Consider the following 21517-nt stretch of genomic DNA (forward strand, 5'->3'; position numbering starts at 1 on the left):
ATAGCACCATACCATAAAAGCATATAGGAAAACTGCCATGTTTATGCATGAAACTTAAATATACATATAAAATTAAAATATTTGGTGCTGACCACATCACACATTGCTGATTTTGCATTGTACTTTCCTATATTCACATATGCACAGTAAAACTAATCGGGACTAGGCCTACAGTTTTTTTAAAGTAGGATCCGAACCACTATGTACTTTTATCGGGTTCGAACCTAGGACCTCTTGATTACAAGGCAACAACACAACCACCGCACTTTCGAGCCCTAGTGAATATGTAGGAAAAAACAACGGTATATACATAATCCAAAGTTGCGTGGTTCTAGGCCCCATAGGAACCAAGAAAATCAATGTCTTGGAAAAACATCTTAAGATATTTGTCTTAATCTTTAAGAAAGTCGACTTCCGGTCTGTCAAGATGTTACTTCCGGTCTGTCAAGAAAATTTTCTTAAGATATTTGTCTTAAGATGTTTTCCAAGACATTGATTTTCTTGGTTCCTAATTGACCTAGGATGATGATTTTAGGTTTGTTGGATAGGATTTGACGAAAACTATACGACTAGCAAATAAAATCGATTCCACCCCCTCAAGTTTCGAAAATATAGACAATTTTTTTTATTTTTTGAGAAACTTGATTTGCTGGCTTAGTTTTTACCCTATTTCGAAAATTTTAATGACATTTGATAAAAAATTGAATGTACTCTACAACCTATTGGAAACATAATGATTAGTGCTTACTGTTTTCGAGTTATTTTAAATTTAAATTTCAAGATGTAATTTCTAAGTTGTTTTGTAACTCGTAAACTAGGGGTCGTAGAAAACCCATTCTTGTTTTATCTGCTATTGCCCGACAAATACTATAAACACAAATAATGTTTATTGTTTGATTTAAAAAAATCGAAAATAACTTTGTTTTCTGAAAATAAAAAATGTGTGTATGGAAAAAAAATACGATTGTGTAATTTTTTATGATGTATGTTTGCATGTAAAAATAAGTATACCTGAAAGTTTTAGAATTTCAAAAATAGCTATATATATATATATATATATATATTTGCTATTATATCAGCCGAAACAATAGAATATATATAAACAAGTACATTTTCATAGTTTCATACCTCTACTAGATTGGTAGAAAAATATACTAATGGGCAATAAAATCTGAAGAAGATTTGTGTCTAGCAAAAAATAAACTAAATAGAATTACACATGCATACAATATTTATTGTGCTTTTTTCTATCTACAATCATATTTTTCTTATATATTTTTTTAAATTTTTTTACAGGGTTTATTAAAGCACATATTTGAGGAAAACAACGCCACCCATATATAAATAAACCCCTCAAACTAACACTAATTAGAATTAGCCTACAAAATTTTTCTCGTAAGGCATTTTTTTGTAAACACTCTACCACCAACAGATCACATATAAATAAACATACCCCCCCAAAAAAATGCGCTCCATGAAAAGTTGTCCTGTGTGCAAAATAAGCATATCAAGCAGAAATTTTGCAAGACATTGTCGCACCTGCGTGCCAGGCAAGCATTTGGCTGCCACTGAACTATGTTCCGGATGCAATAAACAGTTCACAATTGCGTATGCCAAGAAGCATAAGCTTAATTGTCTAAGCAAAAATACATCTGGGGCCCAGCCTTCGACCTCCACCAAGAGGAAGGCAGAAGCAGCCTCCATCAATGCACCATCCGCCAAACGTGTCAAGCCTGTGGCGAAAGCGAACCAGACTGCTTTCGAGCGGTTGTTAGAGGACTTTGTCCTCACTTCGGAGGGCTCATGCGACGTGCAAGCCAAAATTATTTCCATCCTCGGTGATGCGCTTGCAACGCACTCCACCAAATTCTACGCATCGCTACGTTGCCAGTACAAGAAGCCGTCCGATGAAATTTACAGCTTCTGCCACAACACCAAGGCGAAGACGCTGCATCTGGCGGATGTCGACAACCTCGAGGTCATCTACAACCAGTTTGCCGAGGAGCTGGTGGCTAAACAAGAAGAACATGAAGCTGAGGGCTCGGGGGGTTCGCTGTGTGGGGGGCCTCACGAACTGTGCGTCAAACTTTGCAAGTTTACGCCTCTCTCCGCCTCCAGCTACGTCCCCTTACCACCTTCCATCGCGGCAAAGAAGGCCGTCCTGAACATTCAGAACAGTGACGCCAAGTGCTTCGTATGGTGTGTGCTGGCAGCTTTGCACCCTGTCCACTGGAAAAACCATCCACATCGAGTTAACCACTACCTACCCTACGAGTCAGAGCTGGAAGTTGCGATGGTTGGGATCGACTATCCCGTAGAGGTCCCGGACATTCAAAAGTTCGAGGCTCGTGCGCGGTTGGCTATCAACGTTTATGGCCTCACTGACAAAAATGCGGTGTACCCCATCCAGGTGAGCGACGTAGAGGACGATGGTGCGCAGGAAATTCACCTTCTGCTCATCAAGGACGAGACCCATCACCACTACACCCTTATCCGTTCCCTCTCCCGGTTGGTGTCGAGCCAAAAAAGCAAGCATCATGGTAGCATAGAAGTTTGTCGAAGGTGCTTGTCAACTTTTGACAATCGAGAACAGCAGGATTATCAGCGCATCAGAGGTCCCAACATCGCTGCCGAGAAGCTCGCTCGCCACAAGTTCTACTGTAGTAACAACGAGCCGGGTGTGGCAGTCTTGCCCAAACCTGGCACCGTGGAGCGTTTCCACAAGCACGGTGCTATGGTGGAGCATCCCGCTATCATCATCGCAGATTTCGAGGCCTTCCTCAAACCCCTGTCCATTTGCGATCCCGATCCCGAAGTTTCCTCTACCACCCCTTACCAACTCCACGAGGCATCCAGTTTCGCATACGTTGTGGTGCGACGTGACCAGCACATCGCCCCCGAGCCCTACGTGTACCGTGGCCCCGACGCAGCCAAACACTTCCTCGAGAGGATGGTTGTCGAGGCCAACGAGATAGGGAAGGTACTGTTTACCCCCAAGTCTATGCTCCCACTGTCCCCCGACGATCAACGTAGACACGACGAGGCTATCGCTTGCCCTGTCTGCGTCAAGGAGTACACCGCCAACAACCGTAAAGTCCAACACCACGATCACTTTAACGGTAGGTATGTTGGTCCTTGGTGCAACGGATGCAACCTCATGGCCCGGGACCCGCGCTTCATCCCTGTGTTTTTTCATAATGGCTCGGGATACGACTTCCACCACCTCGTCAAGCATCTTGGGTACGACAACGAGGGAATCAGCGTCCTGGCGCAGAACGAGGAGCGTTACATTAGCTTGAGCAAGTGGGTTCGAATCTCAGGATCACACTCTACCGTCGAGCTTCGCTTCCTCGACTCCCTGAGGTTCCTCCCGGCCAGCCTCGATGCTCTCGCAGGGAAGCTTGGCGACGAGCAAATGCTCATTACCTCCGGAAACTTTCCGAACTTGGACGCCGGCCTCTTCAAGCGTAAAGGGGTCTATCCCTACGAATACATCACAGACCCTTCCAAGTTCGCAGAGACGTCGCTACCTCCTCGAGCAAACTTCTATAGCAAGCTGCGAGGCTCGAACATCACCGACGAGGAATATCACCACGCCCAGTCCATGTGGCGCGAGCTGGGCTGTCGAACTCTCGGGGACTACCACGACGCCTACCTCAGACTTGATGTGACGCTCCTCGCCGACGTGTTCCAGACGTTCCGTGCGACCGCAATGAAGATCTACCAGCTGGACCCTGCCTACTTCTATAGTCTCCCCGGACTGGCGTGGTCAGCCATGTTTCTGGTGACGAAGATCGAGCTGGAGCTTCTTTCGGACGTGGACATGGTGCTGTTTGTGGAACGTGCCGTGCGGGGTGGAATGGTCCAGGTGTCGCAGCGACACTCGCACGCCAACAATCACCACATGTCCACCGGCTACGACCCCTCACAACCGTCCAGCTACATCATGTACACGGACGTCAATAACCTCTACGGACACTCCATGATGCAGCCACTCCCCTTTAGAGACTTCGCGTGGGCTGACCCCTCCAACTTCGACATCGAAAGCTTCGACGATTCAGAACATGGGTTCTTCGCCGAGGTTGATCTGCAATTCTCCGAGAAGCTGCAGGATTTGTTCAGCGATCTCCCCCCTGCACCCGAGTTCAAGTGTCCACCCGATTCCAACCAGAAGAAGCTCGTCATGGATTTCGAGCCCAAGAAGAATTACGTCCTGCACTACCAGAATCTCCGGTGGTTGATGCAGCGAGGGGTCGCGGTCCACGCAGTTCAGCGCATCCTCAAGTTCGAGCATTCTCCGTGGCTGCGTCCATATATTGAAGTCAACACCAAACACCGCACCACAGCCACGTCCGAGCTTGATAAGGATTTCTTCAAGCTTATGAACAATGCAGTGTTCGGGAAAACCATGGAGAATGTGCGGAATCGTGTAGATGTGAGGCTAATATCAAACAAAGCACAATGTCGCAGGCTCGTAGCAAACCCGTTATTCAAATCGAGGACCATTTATAACGAACAGCTTGCTCTGGTGCATATGAGGAAGAGCGAGGTGAAGCTCAACAAGCCAATTTATGTTGGCGCCTCAGTATTAGACCTGAGCAAGCTGCACATGTTTCAAATATATTATGGGAAACTACGCCAGCACTATAACAACAATATTAGCCTACTCTACACGGACACGGACAGCTTGGTGTACCACGTTCGCACGGACGACGCGTACGGGGATATAGCCACAGTTCCATCTTTGGTTAACCTTTTCGACACCTCGGGCTATGCCCAGCAAAACAAGTACGGTATCCTGCCCCGCAACAAGAAGGTGCCTGGCAAACTCAAAGACGAGAAGGACGGTGATGTAATTCTCGAGTTTGCAGGTCCTCGCGCCAAGGCCTATGCCATCAAAGCCGAGGGCAGCGTTACCAAGAAGGCCAAGGGTGTCGGCAGACAGGTGGTTCGGGAGCATCTCACATTCGAGGACTTCGTCGATTGCCTCAAGACCAGGTCGTCGGTTCTAAGAGGAGAACAGCGCATCCAGAGCGTCGACCATGTGTTGACCACAAATAAAGTTAGAAAAATTGCGCTGGATCCTGATGACGATAAGAGGTGCGTCCTCGAGTGTGGTATTCACACATTGCCGTGGGGGCACTATCGCTTAGCAGAAAGCAAAACCTGCAACATATGTCCATCTTCAACAGAAGATTCATAAAAACAAAACAAAACAAAAAAAACACTTTGACTGTCATTACAAAAAAAACTTTGACCGTATTCTTAAATAACCAGCATGCCTATGAATTTGTTCGGTTTCAAAAAACAGATCATTATGGAAACCATACCAGATCATGAAGTCTTACCTTCCGTGTTACCTAAACTCAACGGTCTGTTGATCATTCACCTCAACAGCATTTGGACGAAACTGAATGACGATGTGGGCAAGATGTTTTATGTTTTTAATAACAATTTACATTTCTACGAAATTCCGATCGACGGGAAACTTCAAATCACCGTGAATCCGGAAAACGCAGGCGAAATCAAAATTTCTACCGGCAAGAACATTTTTCGAATTAAGCACGACAAGATGCTTTCTAACATTACGTACGATGTGTCTGCAGGAGATTATCTTTACATGGAACTCCTCGGAGATTACGACAAACTTATTCCTCTCTTTGTAGAATTACGAATCGTTTATCCTATTATAAATAACCGTTAACCAAAAATGCCTAACGACATTTTCGGCAACACCAAGCGTGTAGACCACGCAGAAGAGATTCTCATGTTGGACATTCGAGTTAAGAAGTTGAGGACCGATTTGATTGCTTTGCAGGAGACCTTAAACAAAAGTTTAGAGTCGGAAATCGCTACGCTCCAAACGCAATGTCTCGACCCCATTCTGAAAATCGATTCCGAACTGAAGACGCTGATAAAAAATTATGTCGACGTACCTTCTTACGACAGCGTTCAAAATATACAGTTGAGCGTGGATTCGCTTCAAAATGATTTGGCCAAATTACAGCAATTTCAATCGAAAAATGAAGATTTGGAAAAACTGAAACTCGAAATCGAAGAACGAACTTCCGCAATAGAAAAGAATTTCTCTGAACTTCAAACCGTCGTGAACGATATAGATGCAGAACGCTTACATGTCGTCGTTTCCAAATTACAAGAAGAATTCACCGGCACGTTGGAAGAAATCAAATCCAAGTTGCAGACTTTGGAAGATACCATGACGAACCTACCATCGTCGGACGAACTGCAGGTCATCGGTAAAAGCGTCGCGAACATAAAAATTCAATTGGAGGCCTATCAAGATTTCGAACACATTCAAACCACCATCGCTACGCTTCAGGCGTCCTTGGAATTGATCAACGAAGAAATTAAAAATATTCACGCTGAAGCAAGAGCGTTGACGAGCATTCAAGACACGTTGAGCACGGTTCAGCAGAAGATCGAATATTTAGAAAATTTGAACGTCGAAACGAATCTCGCTCATTTTCATCACGTACTCGACAACATACAGGGTGACTTGGAATCGTTACGGACGAGCGTGCCTTCGAGCGAAGATTTGGAAAAATTGAAAACGGCGGTGACGGCACTATCCGATTCGAGCGACATTAAAAGCTCATTGAGCGATCTCGAGAGTAGGGTGGCCAATCTCCCCACCTCCAAAGAATTGCACGCTTTGAAAAGAAACATATCTCGAATGCTGAAACGACTAGAAACGGAAACGGCGAACGTGGAACAGATTCGAGACGAAATTAGTTCGCTGGTGTCGACGCTGCCCACTTCGCAGAGCGTCGCCGACCTTCACACGCAGTTTACAGAGATGAGAAGGATCGTGAACGATCTTACCGAGAAGAGCTCGAAATTGAATCAAGTCGAGAACCTTCAGAACATTGTCGTCAACATCAGAGATCAAGTTGGAGTGCTGGAATCCACGCAGGAATCGACGCTGGCCTCTTTCGGTGCCAAGTTGCAAGAACTCAACGAAAACTACAAGCAGTTGAACGTGGAAGTGAAAATCAAACCGTCGTTTTCTGCCGTAACGGATACCATAATCGAGCATTTGCTGCCCATCGAAAATAAACTCGGACAAGTTCACAGTAATCTGCTCGGCGTCGACACTAAATTCGCTAAACTGCATTCTCTGCAAGCCATCGAAATCAACAGCGTACCCAATCAACAGAGAATCTCCACGTTCGTCGAAGGTAACAAACTGTACATGTTGCATCCTTATCATCCGTACTACAAGTTTCTCCTCGATGGCACGATTCAGATAAACGAATTTTCGTACTGGTCTCACGGTAGAAAAGCTAGCGTTCCCACCATGACTTTGATATCGAATCGTGGTGTCCAGAAAGCAGGAAACATTCCTCTGGCACGTTGGAACGAAACGCGCAACATATATGAAATACACGAAGACGAAGATCTTACCGTTTTCGACGTGAGTGCCGGCGATAAGCTGATCATTCAAAACACGAGCGAAGTGCCACCCTCTTTGAATCCCATCACGCTTGTGCTTCTCTTGAAACTTAATCTCTAAAAAAATGTCTAGGCAAGCCATCGTCCAAGAATTGCATAAACCTGCACGCCGCAACTACGAACGTTTGGCTGTGGTAACCAAGGGCATCGACGACCTCTGGCAAAGCGACCTCGTGGAGATGAGTAGCGGCAAATTGAAAAACGTACATAAATTGAACAAGGGTAACAAGTACCTTCTCACCGTCATAGACACGTTTTCGAAATTCGCATGGGCTCTACCTTTGAAAGCCAAAACGGGAACATGCGTCACGGAAGCATTCAAGACAATTTTTCGCGAAAGCGGTGGCAGACGACCACGGTTTCTGCAAACAGACAACGGTAAAGAATTTTACAACGCCGTATTCCAAAAGTTTATTCAAAAACATGACGTTCGACATTATTCGACCTTCAGTCACATCAAAGCCAGCATCGTGGAAAGATTCAATCGAACCTTGAAAACACACATGTGGAAACGATTCACGCTTCGGGGAAATTACAAATGGGTCGACATCCTGCCGGAACTCGTCGACACCTATAATGAAACGGTACACAGAACGATAGGCATGAAGCCAGTTGACGTTACCAAGTCTGACGAGCAGCGTTTAATTTCTACCGTTTACTGTCCAAAGTACACACCCACGACAAAAAAAGCTAAATACAAAATTGGACACCAGGTGAGGATCAGCAAATTCAAACGCACCTTCGAGAAGGGATTCACAAAAAATTGGAGCACGGAACTCTTTACGGTGGTTCGAGTTTTACCCGGAAACCGACACACGTATATAATAAAAGATAGTAGCGGCGAGATTTTGAAAGGAAGATTTTACGAAGAGGAACTCTCTAAAACGAAACACCCCGACACGTACCTCATCGAGAAAGTATTGCGTAGGAAAGGTGACAAACTTTTGGTCAAATGGCTGGGACTTCCGGAAAAAAGTTGGATCGACGCGGACGAAGTGATCTTGTGAGTACGTGAAACGTGGTGAAGCGTCTACCGGATCCGGAAAGTCAAACGAGAAAAAAAAAGAACGGTGAGTTGCTTCCCGACAACATCCGCTGTCTGATCGTAGGTCCTTCGGGGTGTGGGAAAACGACACTGCTCGTGGACAATTTTCTCCTCGCACCGAATTGGTTAGATTGGAAGAACAGGCGCCTGTACGTGTTCTCGAAAAGTTTGGAGCAATCCAAATACCAGCAACTGATGAAACTGTACGATGGTCTGGACATTGCAACGTTCGCCTCGGAAATAAAACCACTCGACGATTGTCGTGAAAATTCAGTCGTTGTGTTCGACGACGCCATCCTGGAAAATCAAAATGAAATTCGCAACTTTTTCACGCAAGGTCGTCACAAAGGAATGGATTGCTTCTACCTAGCTCAAACGTTTTCCAAAATTCCAAAACAGTTAGTGCGCGACAACGCTAATTTCATATGTTTGTTTCGTCAAGATCACACCAACCTCAAGCACGCGTACGATGACTACGTAGGCGGAGACATGAACTACAATCAATTTTCGGAACGCTGCTGCTCTACTTGCTGGAACGGTGACGATTTCGGATTCGCGACGATCGACATGACGAGGAAACCCAACGACGGAAAATACAGAAACAAAATCAACGATTTTCTAAACGTTGCAACGTTGTGAGAAACGATGTGTATAAATAACGTCATGACGAAACGAAAAATCGAAGACGAAAATCTCAAGCTTCGCGATTACCTCGCGAAACGCTTCAAAGGTTGGAAATCCGAGAATCGTGGATTCTACGAAGAGAAGAAACGTCAGGATCAACCCGTGATCGATGCCATCAGCGGTCTAGGTAAAGAAATTAAAAGTGTCACGGAACAAAATAAAAATTTGATCAACGAACTCGTACCACTCGCAGCTAAAAGTTACGCCGTACCCACGCCCATTTCGAGTATTCCTTCGACGCCGTTCGAACTGAAGGATGCACCGGCAAGACGTCGAGCCATTGGTAGCACGTCGTCGTCTTCGGATAAAATCGAGTTGGGACCTTTGGCACGAGACTACCTGAGCACGGGGAAATTCGACAAGGATGAAGTGTTCGGATTGTATCCCAGCATGGAAACCAGCGAAGGCGGCGGTGTGGTGTGGAAGATTGGGAAATCGAAGGTGACCTTCGAAGGCAACGACATTAAAGTCAATTTAGGCGACAAGGATAGTTGGAACAGGTATCCGGGTACGGTGGGACTGTGGGAACTCGTTGCCAAAAAGCAGCCGAAAGATTACACCGACGAAGATTACCAAAGTTACAAGGAAATTCTGATCATGACGGATGCCTTGTACCAGAACAACGACGCCTCGCAGAATAGGGTGAAATCGAGCAGCGGCGAGAAGTACAGGAATCTCATCAAACCGATTTGGAACCAGGTCAAAACAGGCAGCGGCGTCAAACGCTACAACACGTTACCCAAAGAATTCGTTTGGGTGGACGACGTTAGGAAACTCGTGGACCGATTGTTGGTGATAGCCGGCGAAGAGAATGCAGGCAATCGTAATTTCTACAACGAGAAGGTTGGCATCGTGGACATGATCAGCACGAAACTTTCCAACTTCATCGTGAACGACGACAAGGGCATAGGTTACCTGATCAAAATCATCAACACGCTGCCTCCGAGATTCTGGAACGTGGCCGAAGGAAAAGGACTCGTGAACGACATCATCAACAAGTTACCTTTCGAGATGCATTTACCTGGCTACCAGTACTGCGGACCGGGTACCAAACTCGAGAAAAGATTGGAGAGAGGAGACAAGGGTGTGAATCCGTTGGACGTCGCATGCAAAGATCACGACATCGCCTACAACACCACGCAGACGGATCTGGACGCACGTCACGAAGCAGACAGAAAGTTAGAGCACGCAGCTTTCGAAAGGTTCGTGAGCAGAGACGCATCGCTGGGTGAACGGGTCGCCGCACTGGGTACCACCATCGCCATGAACACGAAACAAAAATTGGGGTGGGGTATATAAATAACATACCGTAAAAAAAAACTTGATATATAAATAACACACATCGTAAAAAAAAATAATCTTCGGTATATATAAATAACACACATCGTGAAAAAAAAAAAAGCAATTAAATTTCTCTCTAACACTCTGACAACTGAAAAAATGAGCGATCTCCAAGCATTAAAACAAATGCTAAATTTGTCAGTCGAGTATGTAAAAATTCAGGAATTGGAAGTCGACAAACCTTACACGATAACTTCCGGTTCAATCGTTTCTACCCAGTATGGTCCCAAGGTACGCCTGTTGCTCAACGCACAATACAGTCTATTTTTACCAGATCGATACGCTAACATGTTATCCGACGAGAAGCTATCTATTTTAATCGAGAACAAAACTCGAATCGTGTACAAGGGGACAAAGGAACTTCTTGGCAAGAAAACGAAGCACGTAATAGAATTTGTGTAACGACTGCGAGGCCGTGAAAAAAAATCTCAGAACATTTATATATAAATAACATACCGTAAAAAACTACACGAGAAAAATCTCAGAATATATATATAAATAACATACCGTAAAAATAACACATAGAGCATCAACATGAAGCCCAAGGGTGTCGTGTACCAGATACCATACTCCAATCTAAAAAATCTAGGTGCTCTCGATGGGTTACTCACCAAGAAACAACGCGAGAAGAAACGTTCTTGCTTGAGCAAAGGACACGGAATGAAATTACTTCTCAGCACACCTCAATTGAGACGCTTGCAACGTTCGCGGAAACAGCAAAAGATCGGAGGTTTCATATTCAGCATCCCGGCCATCCTGGCAGCATTGGGGGCCGTTGGAAGTTTGGCCGGCGGAAGTGCCGCCATCGCAAAAACCGTCATCGACTCGAAGAAGAACAAGGCGGAATTGGAAGAACAGAAACGTCACAACCTGGCCATGGAGAAGAAAGGAGGGAAGGGCGTGATGAGAAAATTTAAAAAAAAGAAACAACAGCACTCACCAACCGAGACATTGAATCTCTGATCGAACCGTTACGAATCAAACACTTCAGAGGAGTTTTCATGTCCGACTCGTTACCTTCAACCGTCAAAAGAAGAGAATGCGGAGTAGTCAACTTGGACAATCAAAAAAATCCAGGCACGCATTGGATATGTTACCACAAAAACAATGATAAAGCATTCGTTTTCGATTATTTCGGAGGTGTTCCACCTACAAATTTAATTCATTATCTGAAAACGAGCAAAACCTCTATATACTACAACGACGAACGCATTCAAAATTTCGGAGACGTGAACTGCGGTCATCTCTGCCTCTCCGTGCTCGCGTTTCTCTCTGAAATAAATAACCCTACGATCGAGGATTTCCAGAAAGCATTGTGGAACCTCAAACAGCATCACTAGGATGGGCGTGTTCCATCTCACGAGCGAATCTTCAATCTTGAAACTCACGCTGCACGACGACATCGTCTATCCTAAATCCGTGGCTCTGCGTGCATTCTACAGCATGTACCTCATACCTAATGTTACGCAGCACAACAACAAAATTAGCGTCGGAAGCGAACACATCGTCGTCACGCCAGGTCAATACAATCTTTCCACTTTGCAAGCTCAATTACCCAAAGGCACATACCTTTCTCAAAATTCGGTCACGCACAGAGTGGAAATCCTATCCGCGACGGAGACCGTGGACCTGGGCACCATGGGAGAACTTTTAGGTTTCGAGAACGACACCAAACTCGAAGCTGGCATCAAGCACGTAGCAACCAACATTCCTAAATTCTTGGCCATAGAGACTCTGAACGTACACTGTAACGTGGCCGAAGGTATGATCACGAAATCTTCGGACGGATTGTTAGGAAGTCACAAGCAGACGGGAATCATAGCCACTTTCAAACCAAGTTCCGAGTTCATGAACCGATCATCTACACGCCCTCTTCGCCGATCTATTTTCCAGTATGTCGCAACCGCATAGACGACATAGAGTTGGTGGTGACGAACGAGAAAGGAGACGTGGTGGATTTCGCAGGTGCCACTACGACGGCCATCGTGGAGATCAACATATAATAAATAACCATACATGTAAAATGGAGCAAATCGAAAGTTACGAATTGCAATCTTTCCCTCCCAACCGTCGCACGTTCGCCAATCTGAACGAAGCGAACAGGGAGATCGAATACGACGTGGACGTAGGCGACGGGTTTGTTCATCCTCACAGAGCGGACCTCTACCTTCAATTCGACGTGGTGAAGAAGGAAAGCGGAGACGCGTTTCCTGCAGCAGCAAACTTGATACTCGTGGACAACTTCGTGCCTCACCTGTTCTCGCAGGTGGAGGTGAGGAAACACAACACCGTCATCGACAGAATAGATTATCCAGGCATCACGTCGACGGCAGTGGGAACGTTGAAATTATCCAAAACGGACGCAGCGTACTACCAGGCCGGGGGATTCGAAGCCGGGACCAAAATATCGACGAGAAGTCACACGGTGCTCTTTCCCATGCGTCTGCTGCCTGGTTTCTTCTCGGACTACAAGGAGATCATGTGGAAGGGAGGACTGAGGGTCACGTTTCGAAGAGCGGCCAACGACAACGACGCACTGATGCGATACGCTACTTTGGGTCCGGACGGCACCACGCCGATAGCCAACACTTTACCCGAAGCAGCAAAATGCGTCATCCGGAGCATGGAATTGAGAATGCCGGTGGTGGAATACGAAACGAACTACGCCCTCAAGTACAAAGCGGAGATCTTGAAAAGTCCGCAGGTGCCGATTCACTTTCACGGTTACCAGTGCGTACAGAAAATGGCGTCGGGAAGTCACATGGAATTCGACGTGACGACGCAGTTCAACAACATACAGTTCGACATGCCAGATTTCGTCGTAGTGCTTTTTCAGACCGGGAGGGACAAGAATCAGGAAAAAGATTCCAGCAAGTTCGACGACTGCAAGATCAAGAACGTTTATCTGAAGAACGGTAGGAACGAAGTGTTCCCGCGCGAGAATTACAACCTCGACGTGACCAAAAACGATTACCTCAAACTTTACGAAGCGTTTTCGGCTTACAAACGCGTGACCGAGGGAAGCGTGGACATGTACTACACGCCCAGCGAGTTCAAAGCACGGAGACCCATGACCGTCATCAACACATCTAAGAGAAAGAAGGTTGTGGTCAACGATCGAACCAACATCAAGGTCGTCTGCGAGTTCCACGATGCCTTGCCCGAGGATACCCTATGCAGTGTCATCCTGATTGCAGAGAAGTCCTTCGCCTACGACGTGAAGAACGAGAGGGTCACAGAGCAGTTTTAACAAGTTTTTAACATCTTTTCTTGCACAATAAGAAATTTTTTGTACTAGCACAATCAGTTACAATAGCACAATACGAATTTCACTAGTTCAGATCAGTTACAAATGTCAATTTCATTAGTTATCAGTTACAATATCTTTTTTTGCACTATAGCACGAGACAATCAGAAAATTTGCACAAAATTTGTTGTTGTTTTTACACGTGAAAATTAACAATAAAATTTCTTTTTTTATCGTTTCAGATGCTGTCGAAACATCAAAAACACATACACACACTAGAAAAAAAAAAGCATGCAACTTTATTTGTAACACACACATATTCTCCATCTTCATCAAGAAAATATTATAATAAACATAATTATTTTTATCTATATCTCACAATAAAACTCTATATCCAAAAATATCACAACATCAAATAACACTAGAGTCGTTAGTACACGTTGCATGCATTACGGAGGTCCTCTGTAGAGTTTCATGGAAGTTTGAGAAAAAAAAAAACACGTGAAACTCTACAGAGGTGCGGTTGTAGATAACCGCAGCCATTAGAAAACTTTTACTTTTTTGGCTGGGCACCACGCACCCTGGCGAGGTTATAGGGGCCAGGTATCCTAAAAAACAACAATTATTATTTTGTTTGTTTGTTTGCGTCACAATACATACGCGCGCGCGCGTGTGTGGCACATCGTTTCCCCGAGAGAGGTTTACAAAAGTCACGATATATAAACATTGGCCTCTCTCTTTTTTTTTTTTGGGACTTGGAAAAAATTTACAATAAGAGGACATCGCTCACCACTGTTGCCAGCCATAAATCTCTCTCTCTCTTTTTTCATCTTACAGCAACGTTGGCATCTCTATTTTTTTTAGTTGTAAGTAAATTGCCAACACACTCTAGTTAATAATGCTACATATTATACGCACACACGCACACACATACTGTGTTGCCATCCACCCATCTCTCTCTCTTTTACGGCAGTGCGTGTTTGTTGCCGGCTCTCCTTGTTTAGTGTGTGTAGGTTGGCAAAAATTGCTTTATGCACTGTAAGGCAAGCCTCAAGCAAAGTTGCCAGCTCCTTGCTTTAGGCTAGGTTAGACCAAGAAAAAAAAAGCTGTAGGTGGGTGTTGGCAGCTGTCGGTTGTTTAACTCTTCCCTCTCTCTCTTCTCTCTCTTTTTTGTAAAAAGTTATGGCAAAAATACCAGTAGGTTGGCAACCTTGCTTTATGCACTGTAACGCAAGTCTTAAGTAAAATTGCCAGCTCCTTGCTTTAGGTTAGGTTAGACCAAGAAAAAAAAGCTGTAGGCAAGTGTTGGCAGCATTGTCGGTTGTTTAACTCTTCCCTCTCTCTCTCCTCTCTCTTTTTTGTAAAAGGCTATGGCAAAAATACCAGTAGGTTGCCAACTTTGCTTTATGCACTGTAAGGCAAGCCTCAAGCAAGGTTGCCAGCTCCTTGCTTTAGGCTAGGTTAGACCAAAAAAAAACCTTGGTGATTTTTTCGAGTAAAATATTGGCAAGACTGTAAGAAAATAGAGCTTATGCCTTACGAGAGAAATCCATTAAGGCGAGCCTCAAGCAAAATTGCCAGCTCCTTGCTTTAGGCTAGGTTAGACCCAAAAAAAAACCTTGGTGATTTTTTCGAGTAAGCAGCTGGCAACACTGCCAGAAAATAAGGCTCATGCCTTACGAGACAAATCCATTAAGGCGAGCCTCAAGCAAAGTTGCCAGCTCCTTGCTTTAGGCTAGGTTAGACCCAAAAAAAAACCTTGGTGATTTTTTCGAGTAAGCAGCTGGCAACACTGCCAGAAAATGAGGCTCATGCCTTACGAGAGAAATCCATTAAGGCGAGCCTCACCGAGCTTCATTTTCGGGCGTTGAACTCCCCCACTACCACTACTATTGAGAATGATGTTGGATATAATTTAAAATTGCCACTTTAATACGTGAAATTAAACATAATGCAGGTCGTACACACAGACACATCGGAAATGAAAAGAGAAACAAATTTAGAAATGTTTATTAGCCTCTTATGATTCTTAGTTCTAACTTTCAACATGTTCTGTTTGTTGCTATTACGTGATAACACGAAGTATATATAAATTAACTGATTATTAATTAGAAAAATATGTAAATTGTAATATATGGGACACTTGTTCTTCAGACTAACGAAAAATCTGATTTTTTTCAGACCCAGGCCCCCCGCACCCACCTAGGGCCGGCCCATCTGCTACCATACCCTTAAGATTTACTAATTAATGACAATCAATGAACAAAAATGAACAAGGTACAGCCAAAATAGGACTGCATTGAGTGTTCGGCTTGTCATTCTTGGTTCGAATCCCGACCTGGACGTGGGTGCTTATTTGTGTTCTTTCATCTGCATATCATCGTTCGTCCACAGCGTTGCGATTAACCTAAAAAACGTAGAAAGAGGCGTGAAAGAAGTGAAGTATTAAAGAAAATGCAACCAAACCGGAAGTTCCGATGACAACGGCCGACTACAGCGCACTCTTGCGAAGAATCGAGGAAGTGCATAAGGCCTGAGGGTCCTGATTGGAGCCGTGACCGTGTATCCTACTTATTTCTCTTTTCAAAGCCCCCCCTTCCCCCTTCCCCCCCTTCCCCCCCACCTTTCTCCACATCCAGAAGCAAGTCAAGAAGCAAGGTGCACAAAAAGAATGAATATGTTCCTCCAGTTGAGTAATGTTGCAGTTCTGGCGTCTATCGCGGTTATAGCCCAGCGCTTTCCCTGAATGAGAAAGTTTGAGGTTATTGTTGTGTCTGCAACAATGCCATGCTAATGAAAGGAGAATTAATCTTTGAAATCTGCTTGCACTTGGAAGAAGAAAGAAGAAAAATCGCTTCGCAAGTCCCGAGGAATTCGCGGGGGGAAATGCACCCTTGTGCTCGCATCTGGCGACGCCCACACGCCTGCGAGGGAAGTAGGCCAGTGCATGTTCAATGCGCGCTGGAGCGATGGGTCTGCCTTCCCCCTCCCACGCCACGTGCCCACGGAAAGGGGGGGGGGAATTAAACCCAGAGGCGCAATCCGAATGTTTGTCTTACGGAGGGGGGTAAGTACTAGGATAAACATGCCAATAATAATAATAATGACATTATTAGTAATAGTATTAGATGTAGTGGTGATTGTAATAATAGTATTGTAGTAGTGTTAGTAGTATTATAGTAGTAGACGTTATTATCCTCGTAAATAACGCAAAAAGGGGGTAGAAGTCGGTGCTGAAGCATTTGTGTTGGAACAAACGATTTGAAATATTTGTTCAAGACGTTCAATTTCACATTATATCCTGTCCCAGCTAACTGTGGATTGGCCGCGCATAGCGCCAGATAAAAGTGGGAAATCTATTGGCCAGAGCGAAGCAGTAGACACTGATGGGGAGGCTGGTAACTTCTGTCGCTTTCCCCCACAACACGCAATCCCGTTCCTCTCACGTGTTCATTGGTGGAGCCGGCTCGCGTCACTACTTGCGCAGAGACTTGTTTTCGTTTACCTACTTCACAGTTAGCTGGGACGGAGTATAGCTAATAATAGGAAACAAGCACACTGTATTCTTGACTCCCGCCGCCCTTAGTTACGGCTCTGAACTTGACGACACTGTAAGAAAAGCAGAAAATGCTCTTTTTTTTTACTTCAATGTTTACCCCCTCCCCCTGTTTTTGCGCCACTGGCTTTAATCATGTGGGGCCTGACCCCTCCCGAAAGTTTCACAAGTTATATTGCTCTAAATTGGTATTTTGTTTTAACAAAAGAAGATTTGGAAGTTCTGAATTCAATTTATTGATTGATTGAGTGAATTAGTTGTCTTACTTCGATTTCTGCGATGTTACCCCTACAGCGTTTACTTCGCAAATGAGTTTGTTGACACTCATCGAGCCCCCCCCCCCCCGGAGACGATTGGTGGACAGATAGAGCTATGTAGCAAATAGTATGTTAGGCGCTAGCGTAATAGTAGGCCAATTTGCCTATCATTACGTTCATGGCGAGATTTATAAAATTTGGGCCCCTTTGTTTTTGGGCCCTGCCTCAATTATTATTATTATTATTATTATTACTATTATCGTGGTACTTTACTTCCACTAATTGCCTGCTCGGTATTAATGTTTCATTTCTTAAGGTGAGGTGTGACAATTTCGCACCAGGCATTCATTAATTTCAATATCGTCGGAATGGGCACTGCTACTAAAGAAAATCCACACATAATTTGAGAGCATGAATTTCTCCCCATGTCGCAAGTGGAAGCGGTTTTTAAAATTGAGTGTTTGAAAAATATGATGAATAAGTATTTACAGAATCGCATGTATTCCTCATGGAGAGACAACTACAAATTCAAGTTACGGCTAAACAAATGGGAGTTTCGACTATTTCTAACTCAAATATCATATTCAATGGATCCTCTATCCGATCATAAGCTTTCTTCCGCCATCGGAAGTTTGATATTCTCAAGAAAACGAATAAAATAATTCCCTCATAAGCGCAATGCATTTCTCATTGCCTCGTATGGCCATTCTGGCAGTGTTGCCAAACCTGATGCGCATAAAAGAGCTACATTTCACCTTAAATTGAGCTAAAGTTGACTTTCAAGGAGCTAGATTTAGGAAGGCTGGATAAAGTGCTTCTCGTGTGGTAATGTTAGATGTCAAGGAGGTGGGAGGCGCTGCTATTACCAGTAACTTTAAAGTGATGACAATCTATTGTGAGTTTTTACAGTTCAGATCTGACGGCATCACCCATCTTAATAATCCACGGATGGTTGTATGAAATCGAAAATATGGGATTACCGGATAACAATACTGTCATCTTCACCTCAGCCACGATGCTATATAAAAGTAGCTGAGGAGGTAAAGCTGAAGTCCTGAACGTAGTGCCAGTTCGGCATCTTTGACACAATCCCAGAGGAAGCTGACCAGATCCGTATCTGGTTACGAGCCACCACCTGTTTTTCTGTAAAGCGATGTTGTCTCTTTTGCCTGCAGTGTTTGGACATCCATTCATTCACAGCCAGGTTATACTCCCAAGGTCTTTATATTGTATAAAAAAGTAGCACAATACAATGACACAACCTATCAAAGATAACGCAACCGCAACTTCGACTTTGGTTTGAGTTGCTGTTTTAAGTCCACTTTGTGCACAGTAAGGCTAATCGGGACTGGACCTACAGTTTAAAGTGGGATCCGAACCACTTGTGCCTCCACCGGGTATCGAACCCGGGACCCCTTGATTACAAGGCGCAACTTCGAGTTCAAAAATCTCTCAAGAAACTGAATTAGCAACATCTCATTTAGTCCACGTGGACTTGACGAGAGCTGTCATTTCTTGGACGAACGCTATTGGTGGGAAAGGTGTCAAGGGACGATTTATTGGACCCACGTGGAACTGACATGTGGTTGTTTAGGGGGAAAACTGATCTTTCGGAACTTTCTTTGAAGTAAAGTGAGGTTGGAATCAGGACGAGGAGTATAAGAGATGGAGCGACGCAGCCAATGCAACAATATCACGTCACCTGCAAAATTTATACTCATGGCAAAAGTTGGTCTATGTGGGCCAGGGCTAGTGATGGCATAGTGGGGTAGGGTTCACAGTCAAACGAGTGCACGAAAGAGCCAGAACTGGATCTAAAAGAGCTAAGTTGGCAACAGTGCTCCCCAGCTCCCTGAGAGTGAAGGACCTCGGGGAAATTGTCCGCCTCCCCAATAAAGAGTACAACAAAAAGGACAAATATGATGGACAATTTGCTTGGTAATACTTGTGCTTCCCCATGCACGACAGATGCTTTCAAATACAGTTCCTTGCTTAACATGAAAACAAGAAACAGTCAACGAAAGTTCATTTCATTTTCAAATTTAGAACTGAGGTGTAAGGGAGGGTGACCTGTTCCGAAGACACCCAAATGTCGACTTCTCACGTAGTACACCCTGTACTGCATTTTGCACTCTAGTGAGGCTCTGGCGTCTCGACTTACAGCCAGCGTAATCCTCCGTGCGACTCGTGTTGTGTCGTCCCTATAGGATTGTGTCCGTCCCTTGATCCATCCCATATTTTCGCACTCAATCTAAATCCCCAAACTCGTACTACTCCACCTAGTTCATCCCCGCCGGCCTCCGTGCCAGAATGCTTAGCATGTTTCATCAATTTCATCGAATCATCACTGATCCCTTTCTTCGCGATTAGCTAAAGTGGCAGAAATGCGAAGTATAATAAACCAAATAATCAATCATTCTAGTTCATCCAGTTCTTTTTTTACTCAATTTCAAAATTCCATGTCACTCATGCATTCTACCACCTGCACAGTAATTTGTATTACAGGATACTCTAAATTCCAATTATAACGTCTTATCTATTAAACGGAACATCAAATTCCAATTTCTCATTTTCTAATAACAAGCATAAATTACCCTAAAGAAAGAAATTCTAGGACTGAAACAAACCTAAACCACAACAATTAACTCATAATCTTCAATTCCACTTTACAATTAAAATTAAGATTAAAATAATAATAATAATAACTAACTAACTCTCTAGCTTTCTTAAAGCCGAAGGTTTATGGTTGCAGCAACCCGATCCTTCCATCTGTCCCCATCTTGGGCAAGATCAATCCAATCTTTTCCATCCTTACCGATTTCTCTTAGATTCATCTCAACGTTGTCCCTACATCTTCATCTTCCTACAGGCCTCTTACCATCAAGTTAGCAACAAGAAATAAAATAATAATAGAAGACTAAAATTGGTAAACGCTGTAAGTGCCACAATAATTCAAGCACCGTTTTCCACGTTAAACTGTGAAATGTGCCCTGCTTTATAATGTGGTAAACGTGAAATGTGGCTGGTACCCCTCTAAGTAGTTCAAAGGGCGTGTAAAGAGGTCACTAGTGTGCAAGTTCTTACGGGCTGATGTACGGAACGATGCGATTTCCCAACACTTTCTCTTTTAGCACTTACAACCAGAGGCGTCTCCTGAACGCATGCGGTGCAAGCTGCGCATGCGTCAATTGTGGGAAAAAGGACAGCTTGCTCTGCGACGACATTAATGAGCATTTCTACATTCTGATTTCCTCATATAGGATAAGTATTTATTTTACACGAGAGCGCGGAACTAAGATTATATTACATTTCTTGGATCTGAAGTGACGCAAGCGTCAATTGTGGGAAAAGAATTATTACTTTCTTTCATTTCAGATCCAAGAAATGTCATATAATCGTAGTTGAGCGCTCTCGTGTAAAATGAATACTTCTCCTATATGAAGAAATTAGAATGTAGAAATGCTCATGAATGTCGTCGCAGCGCAAGCTGTCTTTTTTCCCACAATTGACGCATGCGTTCAGGAGACGCCTCTGCTTACACATTTACTACTTTTAGTCCTCAATAATAGGTAGTAAATATCGGAGTGTATAACAGACCCGTTCTGGGGTACCCGAATATATGTATTCACTTACACGTAATCGGACTCAAATAAAGTTTATTAATACATGCCCTTGAAGCTTGAATGTATGCGAGTGGAGCCAATCTTACCACCATTCATCCTCATATCTGCGATTTCCAAAAGTGGCAAGCGTACGTCAGTTATTTTTGTTTGCTTCTTTATACAGTGCTTTGGTTTGTTGTGTGGTGATTTTCCGTGCTTTGCACAACTTTATCCAGTAACGGTGCTGATCAACTCTCTCTCTCTCTCTCTCCTCCTCCTCCTCCGTTTTATAGTACGTTTGGCAATATGCTG

The sequence above is a fragment of the Lepisma saccharinum genome, chromosome 10 (assembly GCF_977018435.1).
Source record: "Lepisma saccharinum chromosome 10, izLepSacc3.1, whole genome shotgun sequence".
Lineage (NCBI taxonomy): Eukaryota > Metazoa > Arthropoda > Insecta > Zygentoma > Lepismatidae > Lepisma > Lepisma saccharinum.